Source organism: Ranitomeya variabilis, chromosome 4 (genome assembly GCF_051348905.1).
Source record: "Ranitomeya variabilis isolate aRanVar5 chromosome 4, aRanVar5.hap1, whole genome shotgun sequence".
In the NCBI taxonomy this organism is placed as follows: Eukaryota; Metazoa; Chordata; class Amphibia; order Anura; family Dendrobatidae; genus Ranitomeya; species Ranitomeya variabilis.
In genome coordinates this window covers 764,041,718-764,061,500 of record NC_135235.1, presented here as the reverse complement: position 1 = coordinate 764,061,500, position 19,783 = coordinate 764,041,718, and the positions used below count along the sequence as shown (strand labels likewise).

General features: G+C 39.5%; 1 long non-coding RNA gene across 1 annotated transcript in view; it reads right to left on the bottom strand.

Annotated features, from left to right (window-relative positions):
• LOC143766906 (uncharacterized) overlaps positions 1-16,864 on the bottom strand; it is a 41,587-nt gene extending 24,723 nt beyond the window's left edge. The window contains exon 1 of the long non-coding RNA XR_013213660.1: positions 16,779-16,864. This is a non-coding gene — a long non-coding RNA (uncharacterized LOC143766906). The remainder of the gene's footprint in view (positions 1-16,778) is intronic.
• Positions 16,865-19,783: the final 2,919 nt, after the last annotated feature.

Genomic DNA, 19,783 nt, shown 5'->3' with positions numbered 1-19,783 from the left:
TTCTGATATCATCAGTAATATATACCTGACAGGAGCCCGTACATTCTGATATTATCAGTAATATATACCTGACAGGGGCCCATACATTCTGATATCATCACTAATATATACCTGACAGGAGCCCGTACATTCTGATATCATCAGTAATATATACCTGACAGGAGCCCGTACATTCTGATATCATCAGTAATATATACCTGACAGGAGCCCATACATTCTGATATCATCACTAATATATACCTGACAGGAGCCCATACATTCTGATATCATCACTAATATATACCTGACAGGAGCCCATACATTCTGATATCATCACTAATATATACCTGACAGAGGCCCATACATTCTGATATCATCAGTAATATATACCTGACAGGGGCCCATACATTCTGATATCATCACTAATATATACCTGACAGGGGCCCGTACATTCTGATATCATCAGTAATATATACCTGACAGGGGTCCATACATTCTGATATCATCACTAATATATACCTGACAGGAGCCCGTACATTCTGATATCATCAGTAATATATACCTGACAGGAACCCATACATTCTGATATCATCAGTAATATATGCCTGACAGAGGCCCATACATTCTGATATCACTAATATATACCTGACAGGGGCCCATACATTCTGATATCACTAATATATACCTGACAGGGGCTCATACATTCTGATATCATCAGAAATATATACCTGACAGGAGCCCATACATTCTGATATCATCACTAATATATACCTGACAGGAGCCCATACATTCTGATATCATCACTAATATATACCTGACAGGAGCCCATACATTCTGATATCATCACTAATATATACCTGACAGGAGCCCATACATTCTGATATCATCACTAATATATACCTGACAGGAGCCCATACATTCTGATATCATCACTAATATATACCTGACAGGAGCTCATACATTCTGATATCATCACTAATATATACCTGACAGGAGCCCGTACATTCTGATACCATCAGTAATATATACCTGACAGGAGCCCATACATTCTGATATCCTCACTAATATATACCTGACAGGAGCCCATACATTCTGATATCATCAGTAATATATACCTGACAGGGGCCCATACATTCTGATATTATCAGTAATATATACCTGACAGGGGCCCATACATTCTGATATCATCAGTAATATATACCTGACAGGGGCCCATACATTCTGATATCATCACTAATATATACCTGACAGGAGCCCATACATTCTGATATCATCACTAATATATACCTGACAGGAGCCCATACATTCTGATATTATCAGTAATATATACCTGACAGGGGCCCATACATTCTGATATCATCAGTAATATATACCTGACAGGAGCCCATACATTCTGATATCATCACTAATATATACCTGACAGGAGCCCATACATTCTGATATCATCAGTAATATATACCTGACAGGGGCCCATACATTCTGATATTATCAGTAATATATACCTGACAGGGGCCCATACATTCTGATATCATCAGTAATATATACCTGACAGGGGCCCATACATTCTGATATCATCACTAATATATACCTGACAGGAGCCCATACATTCTGATATCATCACTAATATATACCTGACAGGAGCCCATACATTCTGATATTATCAGTAATATATACCTGACAGGGGCCCATACATTCTGATATCATCAGTAATATTTACCTGACAGGGGCCCATACATTCTGATATCATCACTAATATATACCTGACAGGAGCCCATACATTCTGATATTATCAGTAATATATACCTGACAGGGGCCCGTACATTCTGATATCATCACTAATATATACCTGACAGGAGCCCATACATTCTGATATCATCACTAATATATACCTGACAGGAGCCCATACATTCTGATATCATCACTAATATACACCTGACAGGGGCCCATACATTCTGATATCATCACTAATATATACCTGACAGAGGCCCATACATTCTGATATCATCACTAATATATATACCTGACAGGGGCCCGTACATTCTGATACCATCACTAATATATACCTGACAGAGGCCCATACATTCTGATATCATCACTAATATATATACCTGACAGGAGCCCATACATTCTGATATCATCACTAATATATACCTGACAGGGGCCCATACATTCTGATATCATCACTAATATATACCTGACAGGAACCCATACATTCTGATATCATCAGTAATATATGCCTGACAGGGGCCCATACATTCTGATATCATCAGTAATATATACCTGACAGGAGCCCATACATTCTGATATCATCACTAATATATACCTGACAGGGGCCCTTACATTCTGATATCATCAGTAATATATACCTGACAGAGGCCCATAGATTCTGATACCATCACTAATATATACCTGACAGGAGCCCATACATTCTGATATCATCACTAATATATACCTGACAGGAACCCATACATTCTGATATCATCAGTAATATATACCTGACAGGAGCCCATACATTCTGATATCATCACTAATATATACCTGACAGGAACCCATACATTCTGATATCATCACTAATATATACCTGACAGGAGCCCATACATTCTGATATCATCACTAATATATACCTGACAGGAGCCCATACATTCTGATATCATCACTAATATACACCTGACAGGGGCCCATACATTCTGATATCATCACTAATATATACCTGACAGAGGCCCATACATTCTGATATCATCACTAATATATATACCTGACAGGGGCCCGTACATTCTGATACCATCACTAATATATACCTGACAGAGGCCCATACATTCTGATATCATCACTAATATATATACCTGACAGGAGCCCATACATTCTGATATCATCACTAATATATACCTGACAGGGGCCCATACATTCTGATATCATCACTAATATATACCTGACAGGAACCCATACATTCTGATATCATCAGTAATATATGCCTGACAGGGGCCCATACATTCTGATATCATCAGTAATATATACCTGACAGGATCCCATACATTCTGATATCATCACTAATATATACCTGACAGGAGCCCATACATTCTGATATCATCACTAATATATACCTGACAGGGGCCCTTACATTCTGATATCATCAGTAATATATACCTGACAGAGGCCCATAGATTCTGATACCATCACTAATATATACCTGACAGGAGCCCATACATTCTGATATCATCACTAATATATACCTGACAGGAACCCATACATTCTGATATCATCAGTAATATATGCCTGACAGGAGCCCATACATTCTGATATCATCACTAATATATACCTGACAGGAGCCCGTACATTCTGATATCACTAATATATATCTGACAGGAGCCCATACATTCTGATATCATCACTAATATATACCTGACAGGAGCCCATACATTCTGATATCATCACTAATATATACCTGACAGGGGCCCGTACATTCTGATACCATCACTAATATATACCTGACAGGAGCCCATATATTCTGATATCATCACTAATATATACCTGACAGGGGCCCATACATTCTGATATCATCACTAATATATACCTGACAGGGGCCCATACATTCTGATATCATCACTAATATACACATGACAGGGGTCCATACATTCTGATATCATCACTAATATATACCTGACAGGAGCCCATACATTCTGATATCATCACTAATATATACCTGACAGGGGCCCATACATTCTGATATCATCAGTAATATATACCTGACAGGAGCCCATACATTCTGATACTATCACTAATATACACCTGACAGGGGCCCATACATTCTGATATCATCAGTAATATATACCTGACAGGGGCCCATACATTCTGATACCATCACTAATATACACCTGACAGGAGCCCGTACATTCTGATATCATCACTAATATATACCTTATGGGAGCCCATACATTCTGATACTATCACTAATATACACCTGACAGGAGCCCATACATTCTGATACTATCACTAATATACACCTGACAGGGGCCCATACATTCTGATATCATCAGTAATATATACCTGACAGGGGCCCATACATTCTGATATCATCACTAATATATACCTGACAGGGGCCCGTACATTCTGATACCATCACTAATATATACCTGACAGGAGCCCATATATTCTGATATCATCACTAATATATACCTGACAGGGGCCCATACATTCTGATATCATCACTAATATATACCTGACAGGGGCCCATACATTCTGATATCATCACTAATATACACATGACAGGGGTCCATACATTCTGATATCATCACTAATATATACCTGACAGGGACCCATACATTCTGATATCATCAGTAATATACACCTGACAGGGGCCCATACATTCTGATATCATCAGTAATATATACCTGACAGGGGCCCATACATTCTGATATCATCAGTAATATATACCTGACAGGAGCCCATACATTCTGATATCATCACTAATATATACCTGACAGGGGCCCATACATTCTGATATCCTCACTAATATATACCTGACAGGAGCCCATACATTCTGATATCATCACTAATATATACCTGACAGAGGCCCATACATTCTGATATCCTCACTAATATATACCTGACAGGAGCCCATACATTCTGATATCATCACTAATATACACCTGACAGGGGCCCATTCATTCTGATATCATCACTAATATATACCTGACAGGAGCCCATACATTCTGATATCATCACTAATATATACCTGACAGAGGCCCATACATTCTGATATCATCACTAATATATACCTGACAGGGGCCCATACATTCTGATATCATCACTAATATATACCTGACAGGGACCCATACATTCTGATATCATCAGTAATATACACCTGACAGGGGCCCATACATTCTGATATCATCACTAATATATACCTGACAGGAGCCCATACATTCTGATATCATCACTAATATACACCTGACAGGAGCCCATACATTCTGATATCATCACTAATATATACCTGACAGAGGCCCATACATTCTGATATCCTCACTAATATATACCTGACAGGAGCCCATACATTCTGATATCATCACTAATATATACCTGACAGGGGCCCATACATTCTGATATCATCACTAATATATACCTGACAGGGGCCCGTACATTCTGATATCATCACTAATATATACCTGACAGGGGCCCATACATTCTAATATCATCACTAATATATACCTGACAGGGGCCCATACATTCTGATATCATCAGTAATATATACCTGACAGGGGCCCATACATTCTGATATCATCACTAATATATACCTGACAGGAGCCCATACATTCTGATATCATCACTAATATATACCTGACAGGAGCCCATACATTCTGATATTATCAGTAATATATACCTGACAGGAGCCCATACATTCTGATATCATCACTAATATATACCTGACAGGGGCCCATACATTCTGATATCATCACTAATATATACCTGACAGGATCCCATACATTCTGATATCATCACTAATATATACCTGACAGGGGCCCATACATTCTGATATCATCAGTAATATATACCTGACAGGGGCCCATACATTCTGATATCATCACTAATATATACCTGACAGGGGCCCATACATTCTGGTATCATCACTAATATATACCTGACAGGAGCCCATACATTCTGATATCATCACTAATATATACCTGACAGGAGCCCGTACATTCTGATATTATCAGTAATATATACCTGACAGGGGCCCTTACATTCTGATATCATCACTAATATATACCTGACAGGAGCCCGTACATTCTGATATCATCAGTAATATATACCTGACAGGAACCCATACATTCTGATATCATCAGTAATATATGCCTGACAGAGGCCCATACATTCTGATATCACTAATATATACCTGACAGGGGCCCATACATTCTGATATCACTAATATATACCTGACAGGGGCTCATACATTCTGATATCATCAGAAATATATACCTGACAGGAGCCCATACATTCTGATATCATCACTAATATATACCTGACAGGAGCCCATACATTCTGATATCATCACTAATATACACCTGACAGGAGCCCATACATTCTGATACCATCAGTAATATATACCTGACAGGAGCCCATACATTCTGATATCATCACTAATATATACCTGACAGGAGCCCATACATTCTGATATCATCAGTAATATATACCTGACAGGGGCCCATACATTCTGATATTATCAGTAATATATACCTGACAGGGGCCCATACATTCTGATATCACTAATATATACCTGACAGGGGCTCATACATTCTGATATCATCAGAAATATATACCTGACAGGAGCCCATACATTCTGATATCATCACTAATATATACCTGACAGGAGCCCATACATTCTGATATCATCACTAATATACACCTGACAGGAGCCCATACATTCTGATACCATCAGTAATATATACCTGACAGGAGCCCATACATTCTGATATCCTCACTAATATATACCTGACAGGGGCCCATACATTCTGATATCATCACTAATATATACCTGACAGAGGCCCATACATTCTGATATCATCACTAATATATACCTGACAGGAGCCCATACATTCTGATATCATCAGTAATATATACCTGACAGGGGCCCATACATTCTGATATTATCAGTAATATATACCTGACAGGGGCCCATACATTCTGATATCATCAGTAATATATACCTGACAGGGGCCCATACATTCTGATATCATCAGTAATATACACCTGACAGGAGCCCATACATTCTGATATCATCACTAATATATACCTGACAGGAGCCCATACATTCTGATACCATCACTAATATATACCTGACAGGAGCCCATACATTCTGATATCATCACTAATATATACCTGACAGGAGCCCATACATTCTGATATTATCAGTAATATATACCTGACAGGGGCCCATACATTCTGATATCATCACTAATATATACCTGACAGGAGCCCATACATTCTGATATCATCACTAATATATACCTGACAGGAGCCCATACATTCTGATATTATCAGTAATATATACCTGACAGGGGCCCATACATTCTGATATCATCAGTAATATATACCTGACAGGGGCCCATACATTCTGATATCATCACTAATATATACCTGACAGGAGCCCATACATTCTGATATCATCACTAATATATACCTGACAGGAGCCCATACATTCTGATATCATCACTAATATACACCTGACAGGAGCCCATACATTCTGATATCATCACTAATATATATACCTGACAGAAGCCCATACATTCTGATATCATCACTAATATATACCTGACAGGAGCCCGTACATTCTGATATCATCAGTAATATATACCTGACAGGAGCCCATACATTCTGATATCATCACTAATATATACCTGACAGGAGCCCACACATTCTGATATCATCACTAATATATACCTGACAGGAGCCCATACATTCTGATATCATCAGTAATATACACCTGACAGGAGCCCATACAGTCTGTATCTACAGTAATATATACCTGATAGGAGCCCATACATTCTGATATCATCACTAATATATACCTGACAGGAGCCCATACATTCTGATATCATCACTACTATATACCTGACAGGAACCCATACATTCTGATATCATCAGTAATATATGCCTGACAGAGGCCCATACATTCTGATATCACTAATATATACCTGACAGGGGCCCATACATTCTGATATCACTAATATATACCTGACAGGGGCTCATACATTCTGATATCATCAGAAATATATACCTGACAGGAGCCCATACATTCTGATATCATCACTAATATATACCTGACAGGAGCCCATACATTCTGATATCATCACTAATATATACCTGACAGGAGCCCATACATTCTGATATCATCACTAATATATACCTGACAGGAGCCCATACATTCTGATATCATCACTAATATATACCTGACAGGAGCTCATACATTCTGATATCATCACTAATATATACCTGACAGGAGCCCGTACATTCTGATACCATCAGTAATATATACCTGACAGGAGCCCATACATTCTGATATCCTCACTAATATATACCTGACAGGAGCCCATACATTCTGATATCATCAGTAATATATACCTGACAGGGGCCCATACATTCTGATATTATCAGTAATATATACCTGACAGGGGCCCATACATTCTGATATCATCAGTAATATATACCTGACAGGGGCCCATACATTCTGATATCATCACTAATATATACCTGACAGGAGCCCATACATTCTGATATCATCACTAATATATACCTGACAGGGGCCCATACATTCTGATATCATCACTAATATACACCTGACAGGAGCCCATACATTCTGATATTATCAGTAATATATACCTGACAGGGGCCCATACATTCTGATATTATCAGTAATATATACCTGACAGGGGCCCATACATTCTGATATCATCACTAATATATACCTGACAGGAGCCCATACATTCTGATATTATCAGTAATATATACCTGACAGGGGCCCATACATTCTGATATCATCAGTAATATATACCTGACAGGGGCCCATACATTCTGATATCATCACTAATATATACCTGACAGGAGCCCATACATTCTGATATTATCAGTAATATATACCTGACAGGGGTCCGTACATTCTGATATCATCACTAATATATACCTGACAGGGGCCCATACATTCTGATATCATCAGTAATATATACCTGACAGGAGCCCATACATTCTGATATCATCACTAATATATACCTGACAGGAGCCCATACATTCTGATATTATCAGTAAAATATACCTGACAGGGGCCCATACATTCTGATATCATCAGTAATATATACCTGACAGGGGCCCATACATTCTGATATCATCACTAATATATACCTGACAGGAGCCCATACATTCTGATATTATCAGTAATATATACCTGACAGGGGCCCATACATTCTGATATCATCACTAATATATACCTGACAGGGGTCCGTACATTCTGATATCATCACTAATATATACCTGACAGGGGCCCATACATTCTGATATCATCAGTAATATATACCTGACAGGAGCCCATACATTCTGATATCATCACTAATATATACCTGACAGGAGCCCATACATTCTGATATCATCACTAATATATACCTGACAGGAGCCCATACATTCTGATATCATCACTAATATATACCTGACAGGAGCCCATACATTCTGATATCATCACTAATATATACCTGACAGGGGCCCATACATTCTGATACCATCACTAATATATACCTGACAGGAGCCCATACATTCTGATATCATCACTAATATATACCTGACAGGGGCCCATACAGTCTGATATCATCACTAATATATACCTGACAGGGGCCCGTACATTCTGATATCATCACTAATATATACCTGACAGGGGCCCATACATTCTGATACCATCACTAATATATACCTGACAGGAGCCCATACATTCTGATATCATCACTAATATATACCTGACAGGGGCCCATACATTCTGATATCATCACTAATATATACCTGGAAGGGGCCCATACATTCTGATATCATCACTATTATATACCTGACAGGAGCCCATACATTCTGATATGATCACTAATATATACGTGACATGGGTCCATACATTCTGATATGATCACTAATATATACGTGACAGGGGCCCATACATTCTGATATCATCACTAATATATATCTGACAGGGGTCATACATTCTGATATCATCAGTAATATATACCTGACAGGGGCCCATACATTCTGATGTCATCAGTAATATATACCTGACAGGAGCCCATACATTCTGATATCATCAGTAATATATACCTGACAGGGGCCCATACATTCTGATATCATCACTAATATATACCTGACAGGAGCCCATACATTCTGATATCATCACTAATATATACCTGACAGGAGCCCATACATTCTGATATCCTCACTAATATATATCTGACAGGAGCCCATACATTCTGATATCATCACTAATATATACCTGACATGGGCCCATACATTCTGATATCATCACTAATATATACCTGACAGGAGCCCATACATTCTGATATCCTCACTAATATATACCTGACAGGAGCCCATACATTCTGATATCATCACTAATATATACCTGACAGGGGCCCATACATTCTGATATCATCACTAATATATACCTGACAGGGACCCATACATTCTGATATCATCACTAATATATACCTGATAGGGGCTCATACATTCTGATATCATCACTAATATATACCTGACAGGAGCCCATACATTCTGATATCATCACTAATATATACCTGACAGGAGCCCATACATTCTGATATCATCAGTAATATATACCTGACAGGAGCCCATACATTCTGATATCATCAGTAATATATACCTAACAGGAGCCCATACATTCTGATATCATCAGTAATATATACCTGACAGGGGCCCATACATTCTGATATCATCACTAATATATACCTGACAGGGGCCCATACATTCTGATATCATCACTAATATATACCTGACAGGAGCCCGTACATTCTGATACCATCACTAATATATACCTGACAGGAGCCCATACATTCTGATACCATCACTAATATATACCTGACAGGGGCCCATACATTCTGATATCATCACTAATATATACCTGACAGGGGCCCATACATTCTGATATCATCACTAATATATACCTGACAGGAGCCCATACATTCTGATATCATCACTAATATATACCTGACAGGAGCCCATACATTCTGATATCATCACTAATATATACCTGACAGGGGCCCATACATTCTGATATCATCACTAATATATACCTGACAGGGGCCCATACATTCTGATATCATCACTAATATATACCTGACAGGAGCCCGTACATTCTGATATTATCACTAATATATACCTGACAGGAGCCCGTACATTCTGATATTATCAGTAATATATACCTGACAGGGGCCCATACATTCTGATATCATCACTAATATATACCTGACAGGAGCCCGTACATTCTGATATCATCAGTAATATATACCTGACAGGAACCCATACATTCTGATATCATCAGTAATATATGCCTGACAGAGGCCCATACATTCTGATATCATCACTAATATATACCTGACAGGGGCCCATACATTCTGATATCACTAATATATACCTGACAGGGGCCCATACATTCTGATATCACTAATATATACCTGACAGGGGCTCATACATTCTGATATCATCAGAAATATATACCTGACAGGAGCCCATACATTCTGATATCATCACTAATATATACCTGACAGGAGCCCATACATTCTGATATCATCACTAATATATACCTGACAGGAGCCCATACATTCTGATATCATCACTAATATATACCTGACAGGAGCCCATACATTCTGATATCATCACTAATATATACCTGACAGGAGCTCATACATTCTGATATCATCACTAATATATACCTGACAGGAGCCCATACATTCTGATATCATCACTAATATATACCTGACAGGAGCCCATACATTCTGATATCATCACTAATATATACCTGACAGGAGCCCATACATTCTGATATCCTCACTAATATATACCTGACAGGAGCCCATACATTCTGATATCATCAGTAATATATACCTGACAGGGGCCCATACATTCTGATATTATCAGTAATATATACCTGACAGGGGCCCATACATTCTGATATCATCAGTAATATATACCTGACAGGGGCCCATACATTCTGATATTATCAGTAATATATACCTGACAGGGGCCCATACATTCTGATATCATCACTAATATATACCTGACAGGAGCCCATACATTCTGATATCATCACTAATATATACCTGACAGGGGCTCATACATTCTGATATCATCAGTAATATATACCTGACAGGAGCCCATACATTCTGATATCATCACTAATATATACCTGACAGGGGCTCATACATTCTGATATCATCACTAATATATACCTGACAGGGGCTCATACATTCTGATATCATCAGTAATATATACCTGACAGGAGCCCATACATTCTGATATCATCAGTAATATATACCTGACAGGAGCCCATACATTCTGATATCATCACTAATATATACCTGACAGGAGCCCATACATTCTGATATCATCACTAATATATACCTGACAGGAGCCCATACATTCTGATACCATCACTAATATATACCTGACAGGGGCCCATACATTCTGATATCATCACTAATATATACCTGGAAGGGGCCCATACATTCTGATATCATCACTATTATATACCTGACAGGAGCCCATACATTCTGATATGATCACTAATATATACCTGACAGGGGCCCATATATTCTGATATCATCAGTAATATATACCTGACAGGGGCCCATACATTCTGATATCATCACTTATATATACCTGACAGGGGCCCATACATTCTGATATCATCACTAATATATACCTGACAGGAGCCCATACATTCTGATATCATCACTAATATATACCTGACAGGAGCCCATACATTCTGATATCATCAGTAATATATACCTGACAGGGGCCCATACATTCTGATATCATCACTAATATATACCTGACAGGAGCCCATACATTCTGATATCATCACTAATATATACCTGACAGGAGCCCATACATTCTGATATCCTCACTAATATATATCTGACAGGAGCCCATACATTCTGATATCATCACTAATATATACCTGACAGGAGCCCATACATTCTGATATCCTCACTAATATATATCTGACAGGAGCCCATACATTCTGATATCATCACTAATATATACCTGACAGGGGCCCATACATTCTGATATCATCACTAATATATACCTGATAGGAGCCCATACATTCTGATATCATCAGTAATATATACCTGACAGGAGCCCATACATTCTGATATCATCAGTAATATATACCTGACAGGAGCCCATACATTCTGATACCATCACTAATATATACCTGACAGGAGCCCATACATTCTGATATCATCACTAATATATACCTGACAGGGGCCCATACATTCTGATATCATCAGTAATATATACCTGACAGGGGCCCATACATTCTGATATCATCACTAATATATACCTGACAGGAGCCCATACATTCTGATATCATCAGTAATATATACCTGACAGGGGCCCATACATTCTGATATCATCAGTAATATATACCTGACAGGAGCCCATACATTCTGATATCATCACTAATATATACCTGACAGGGGCCCATTCATTCTGATATCATCACTAATATATACCTGACAGGGGCCCATACATTCTGATATCATCAGTAATATATACCTGACAGGAGCCCATACATTCTGATACCATCACTAATATATACCTGACAGGAGCCCGTACATTCTGATATCATCACTAATATATACCTGACAGGGGCCCATACATTCTGATATCATCAGTAATATATACCTGACAGGGGCCCATACATTCTGATATCATCACTAATATATACCTGACAGGAGCCCATACATTCTGATATCATCAGTAATATATACCTGACAGGGGCCCATACATTCTGATATCATCAGTAATATATACCTGACAGGAGCCCATACATTCTGATATCATCACTAATATATACCTGACAGGGGCCCATTCATTCTGATATCATCACTAATATATACCTGACAGGGGCCCATACATTCTGATATCATCACTAATATATACCTGACAGGAGCCCATACATTCTGATATCATCACTAATATATACCTGACAGGGGCCCATTCATTCTGATATCATCACTAATATATACCTGACAGGGGCCCATACATTCTGATATCATCACTAATATATACCTGACAGGAGCCCATACATTCTGATATCATCACTAATATATACCTGACAGGGGCCCATACATTCTGATATCATCAGTAATATACACCTGACAGGAGCCCATACATTCTGATATCATCACTAATATATACCTGACAGGAGCCCATACATTCTGATATCATCACTAATATATACCTGACAGGAGCCCATACATTCTGATATTATCAGTAATATATACCTGACAGGGACCCATACATTCTGATATCATCAGTAATATATACCTGACAGGGGCCCATACATTCTGATATCATCACTAATATATACCTGACAGGAGCCCATACATTCTGATATCATCACTAATATATACCTGACAGGAGCCCATACATTCTGATATCATCACTAATATATACCTGACAGGAGCCCATACATTCTGATATCATCACTAATATATACCTGACAGGAGCCCATACATTCTGATATCATCACTAATATATACCTGACAGGGGCCCATACAGTCTGATATCATCACTAATATATACCTGACAGGAGCCCGTACATTCTGATATCATCACTAATATATACCTGACAGGAGCCCATACATTCTGATATCATCACTAATATATACCTGACAGGGGCTCATACATTCTGATATCATCACTAATATATACCTGACAGGGGCCCATACATTCTGATATCATCACTAATATATACCTGACAGGGGCCCATACATTCTGATACCATCACTAATATACACCTGACAGGGGCCCATACATTCTGATACCATCACTAATATATACCTGACAGGGGCCCATACATTCTGATATCATCACTAATATATACCTGACAGGAGCCCATACATTCTGATATCATCACTAATATATACCTGACAGGAGCCCATACATTCTGATATCATCACTAATATATACCTGACAGGAGCCCATACATTCTGATATCATCACTAATATATACCTGACAGGGGCCCATACATTCTGATATCATCACTAATATATACCTGACAGGAGCCCATACATTCTGATATCATCACTAATATATACCTGACAGGAGCCCATACATTCTGATATCATCACTAATATATACCTGACAGGGGCCCATACAGTCTGATATCATCACTAATATATACCTGACAGGAGCCCGTACATTCTGATATCATCACTAATATATACCTGACAGGAGCCCATACATTCTGATATCATCACTAATATATACCTGACAGGGGCCCATACAGTCTGATATCATCACTAATATATACCTGACAGGGGCCCATACATTCTGATACCATCACTAATATACACCTGACAGGAGCCCGTACATTCTGATATCATCACTAATATATACCTGACAGGGACCCATACATTCTGATATCATCAGTAATATATACCTGACAGGGGCCCATACATTCTGATATCATCACTAATATATACCTGACAGGAGCCCGTACATTCTGATATCATCACTAATATATACCTGACAGGGGCCCATACATTCTGATATCATCAGTAATATATACCTGACAGGGGCCCATACATTCTGATATCATCACTAATATATACCTGACAGGAGCCCGTACATTCTGATACCATCACTAATATACACCTGACAGGGGCCCATACATTCTGATATCATCACTAATATATACCTGACAGGAGCCCGTACATTCTGATATCATCACTAATATATACCTGACAGGAGCCCATACATTCTGATATCATCACTAATATATACCTGACAGGGGCCCATACATTCTGATACCATCACTAATATATACCTGACAGGGGCCCATACATTCTGATATCATCACTAATATATACCTGACAGGAGCCCATACATTCTGATATCATCACTAATATATACCTGACAGGAGCCCATACATTCTGATATCATCACTAATATATACCTGACAGGAGCCCATACATTCTGATATCATCAGTAATATATACCTGACAGGAGCCCATACATTCTGATATCATCACTAATATATACCTGACAGGAGCCCATACATTCTGATATCATCACTAATATATACCTGACAGGAGCCCATACATTCTGATATCATCAGTAATATATACCTGACAGGAGCCCATACATTCTGATACCATCACTAATATATACCTGACAGGGGCCCATACATTCTGATATCATCACTAATATATACCTGACAGGAGCCCGTACATTCTGATATCATCACTAATATATACCTGACAGGAGCCCATACATTCTGATATCATCACTAATATATACCTGACAGGAGCCCATACATTCTGATACCATCACTAATATATACCTGACAGGGGCCCATACATTCTGATATCATCACTAATATATACCTGACAGGAGCCCATACATTCTGATATCATCACTAATATATACCTGACAGGAGCCCATACATTCTGATATCATCAGTAATATATACCTGACAGGAGCCCATACATTCTGATATCATCACTAATATATACCTGACAGGAGCCCATACATTCTGATATCATCAGTAATATATACCTGACAGGGGCCCATACAGTCTGATATCATCACTAATATATACCTGACAGGAGCCCGTACATTCTGATATCATCACTAATATATACCTGACAGGAGCTCATACATTCTGATATCATCACTAATATATACCTGACAGGAGCCCATACATTCTGATATCATCACTAATATATACCTGACAGGAGCCCATACATTCTGATATCATCACTAATATATACCTGACAGGGGCCCATACATTCTGATATCATCACTAATATATACCTGACAGGGGCCCATACATTCTGATATCATCACTAATATATACCTGACAGGGGCCCATACATTCTGATATCATCACTAATATATACCTGACAGGGGCCCATACAGTCTGATATCATCACTAATATATACCTGACAGGGGCCCATACATTCTGATATCATCACTAATATATACCTGACAGGAGCCCGTACATTCTGATATCATCACTACTGTAATATATACCTGACAGGGGCCCATACACTCTAGGCTCAACCGGAGAACACTCCGCTCCTCACTTCCTGTCCTCCATAGTTGGCTCGTATGTATCTATTACAGGAAACAGAACAACAACGTTATGGTTCTTATAAAGGGGCAACAACAACCCCAAAAGAGTCTCCTCCGTGCAGAAGGGGTTAATGTCCCCGGCTGCGCTCAGTACTGGGGAATCTCCACATACCTCCACCTGCAGAGCCGCACTCCACAGATATGGCTGCTCTGTGCGCACAGGACCTGTGATGAGGTCACAGGGGAGGAGTCAGGGGTCACGTGATCCGCAGTGAAGACGCTACATGGAGACTTCTCCTCAGTCAGTGACATTCCCGCCATTATTCGACAATGTTCTGTGTGGAATGTAACGTGTGATTTCTCTGGAGACAAATAGACCCCACACATGAGGGGATTATCACCGGTTACCGGACGTCTAGTATATCGCAGCATATGATTGTGCTATCGCCTCCACACCGGGAGCTAAAATGCCGAAATCTCGCTTATTTACCCCCTTCCAGTGTCCGGCTAAGGGCACCTTTCCACTTGCGAGAAACTCGTCCGTATCTCGCATGTGGAAACCAAGCTCTGGCGCCGGCACTTTGGAGCAGAGCGTGCGGCTCCATGTGTTCCTATGCGGCTGCACAGCTCCGCTCCAAAGTGCCGGCGCCACAGCTTGGTTTCCACATGCGAGATACGGACGAGTTTCTCGCAAGTGGAAAGGTGCCCTTAGGCCGGCGTCACACTAGCGAGTTTTACGGACGTAAGAGCGCAGAAATTACTTCCGTAAAACTCGCATAACATACGGCACAATTATTCTCAATGGGGCTGCTCCTATTAGCCGTATATTACGGTTCAGTATTATACGGCTTTCTACGGCCGTACAAAATCGCAGCATGCTGCGTTTGTCAGCGTATTGCACAAAAAATTTGCCAATGAAAGTCTATGGGGGCGAGAAAAATACGGATTCCACACGGACCTGCAGTGTGACTTGTGAGAAATACGCAGCGGTGTTAGTGACAAGTCGGTAATTCAATTGCCGGCTTTTCATTTCTCCTGCACAAACCCGACATGATATGAGACATGATTACATACAGTAAACCATCTCATATCCCCTTTTTTTTTGCATATTCCACACTACTAATGTTAGTAGTGTGTATGTGCAAAATTTCAGCGCTGTAGCTGCTAAAATAAAGGGTTAAATGGCGGAAAAAATTGGCGTGGGCTCCCGCGCAATTTTCTCCGCCAGAATGGTAAAGCCAGTGACTGAGGGCAGATATTAATAGCCAGGAGAGGGTCCATGGTTATTGGCCCCCCCCCTGGCTACAAACATCTGCCCCCAGCCACCCCAGAAAAGGCACATCTGGAAGATGCGCCTATTCTGGCACTTGGCCACTCTCTTCCCACTCCCTGTAGCGGTGGGATATGGGGTAATGAAGGGTTAACGTCACCTTGCTATTGTAAGGTGACATTAAGCCAGATTAATAATGGAGAGGCGTCAATTATGACACCTATCCATTATTAATCCAATTGTAGGAAATGGTTAAAACACACACACACATGATTTAAAAGTATTTTAATGAAATAAACACAGCGGTTGTTTTAATAATTTATTGTTCTCTCAATCCATTTCCAGGCCCTCGCTTGGCAAAATAATAAACGCACAAGATACATACCTTCTGGTGAACCGTCTCGTCCCACGAAGTAATCCATCTGAAGGGGTTAACTAATATTACAGGCACGAGCTGCGATAAACCACTCGCTGGTGCCTGTAATCCCCAGGGTGCTGAAAGGAAAGCTGGATCTGTACTTACATTGAGTCGCGGTGAGGCGCCCTCTGGTGGATGTTCTCATGAACTGCAGCCTGGGAACTTTTTCCCACGCTCCAGGTCATATGAGGACATCCACCAGGGGGCGCCTCACCGCGACTGAAGGAAATGTAGGTCATTGACCTACATTTCATTCATTCGCCGGGGAATTACAAGCAGGAGCACACCGCTGCATTAGCAGGGCTCCTGCTTGCAAATTATTTTAACCCCTTCAGATGGATTACATCGTGGGAAGTGATCTGACATCAGAAGGTATGTATCTTGTGCGTTTATTATTTTGCCAAGCGAGGGTGTTCCTGATGGATTGAGAGAGCAATAAATTATTACAACAACCGCTGTGTTTATTTCATTAAAATACTTTTAAATCATGTGTGTGTGTTTTTTAACCCTTTCATACAATTGGATTAATAACGGCAATTGAATTACCGGCTTTTCACAGATATCGCGCTGAATGAAATCTAAATACAGAATATATATATGTGTCTCAATGACATATATATATATATACTGTATATATGTTTTCCCGAACATTTGAGCACATAAATCCATTAGATGTCGGTTTTGCAAGCCTGCGCGAAAATCTCGCAGTACGGATGCCATACAGATTACATACGGATCACTATTTTGGGGACTTTTCTTCGTATAACGGCCGTAAAAAACAGACCGTATTTACATACGCTGTGTGTGACGCCGGCCTTAACGTGAGAGGGGCATATAACCTTATATGTATCGCCATGGTGACGGATGGAAGACCGCACACAATACACCTGAGGGGCAGATTGAACATTTGATGTTGCCATTCGGGGTAACCAATGCTCCGGCAGTCTCTGAAAATGTCATTAATTATATTTTTTCTCACTGATTGGTAGATTTGTGGTAATTTTCCTGGATGATATATTGAGTTCCTCACGTACCCTGGAGGAGCATGGTGAGCATGTCAGACAGGTTCTCCAGGTTCTACGTGACAACTATTTATTTGCTAACCTGGAGAAATGGCAATTTGTGGTACAGCAGGTCCAGATCTCAGGACATTTGGCTCCTGCATTGGGGTTCCAGATGGACCCCGTTAAGGTCCAAGCAGTCCTTGATTGCTTTTAACCAAGTAACCTGAAAGTGTAAGGCTATGTGTACAGGTCCGGAAAGTATGCAGAAATT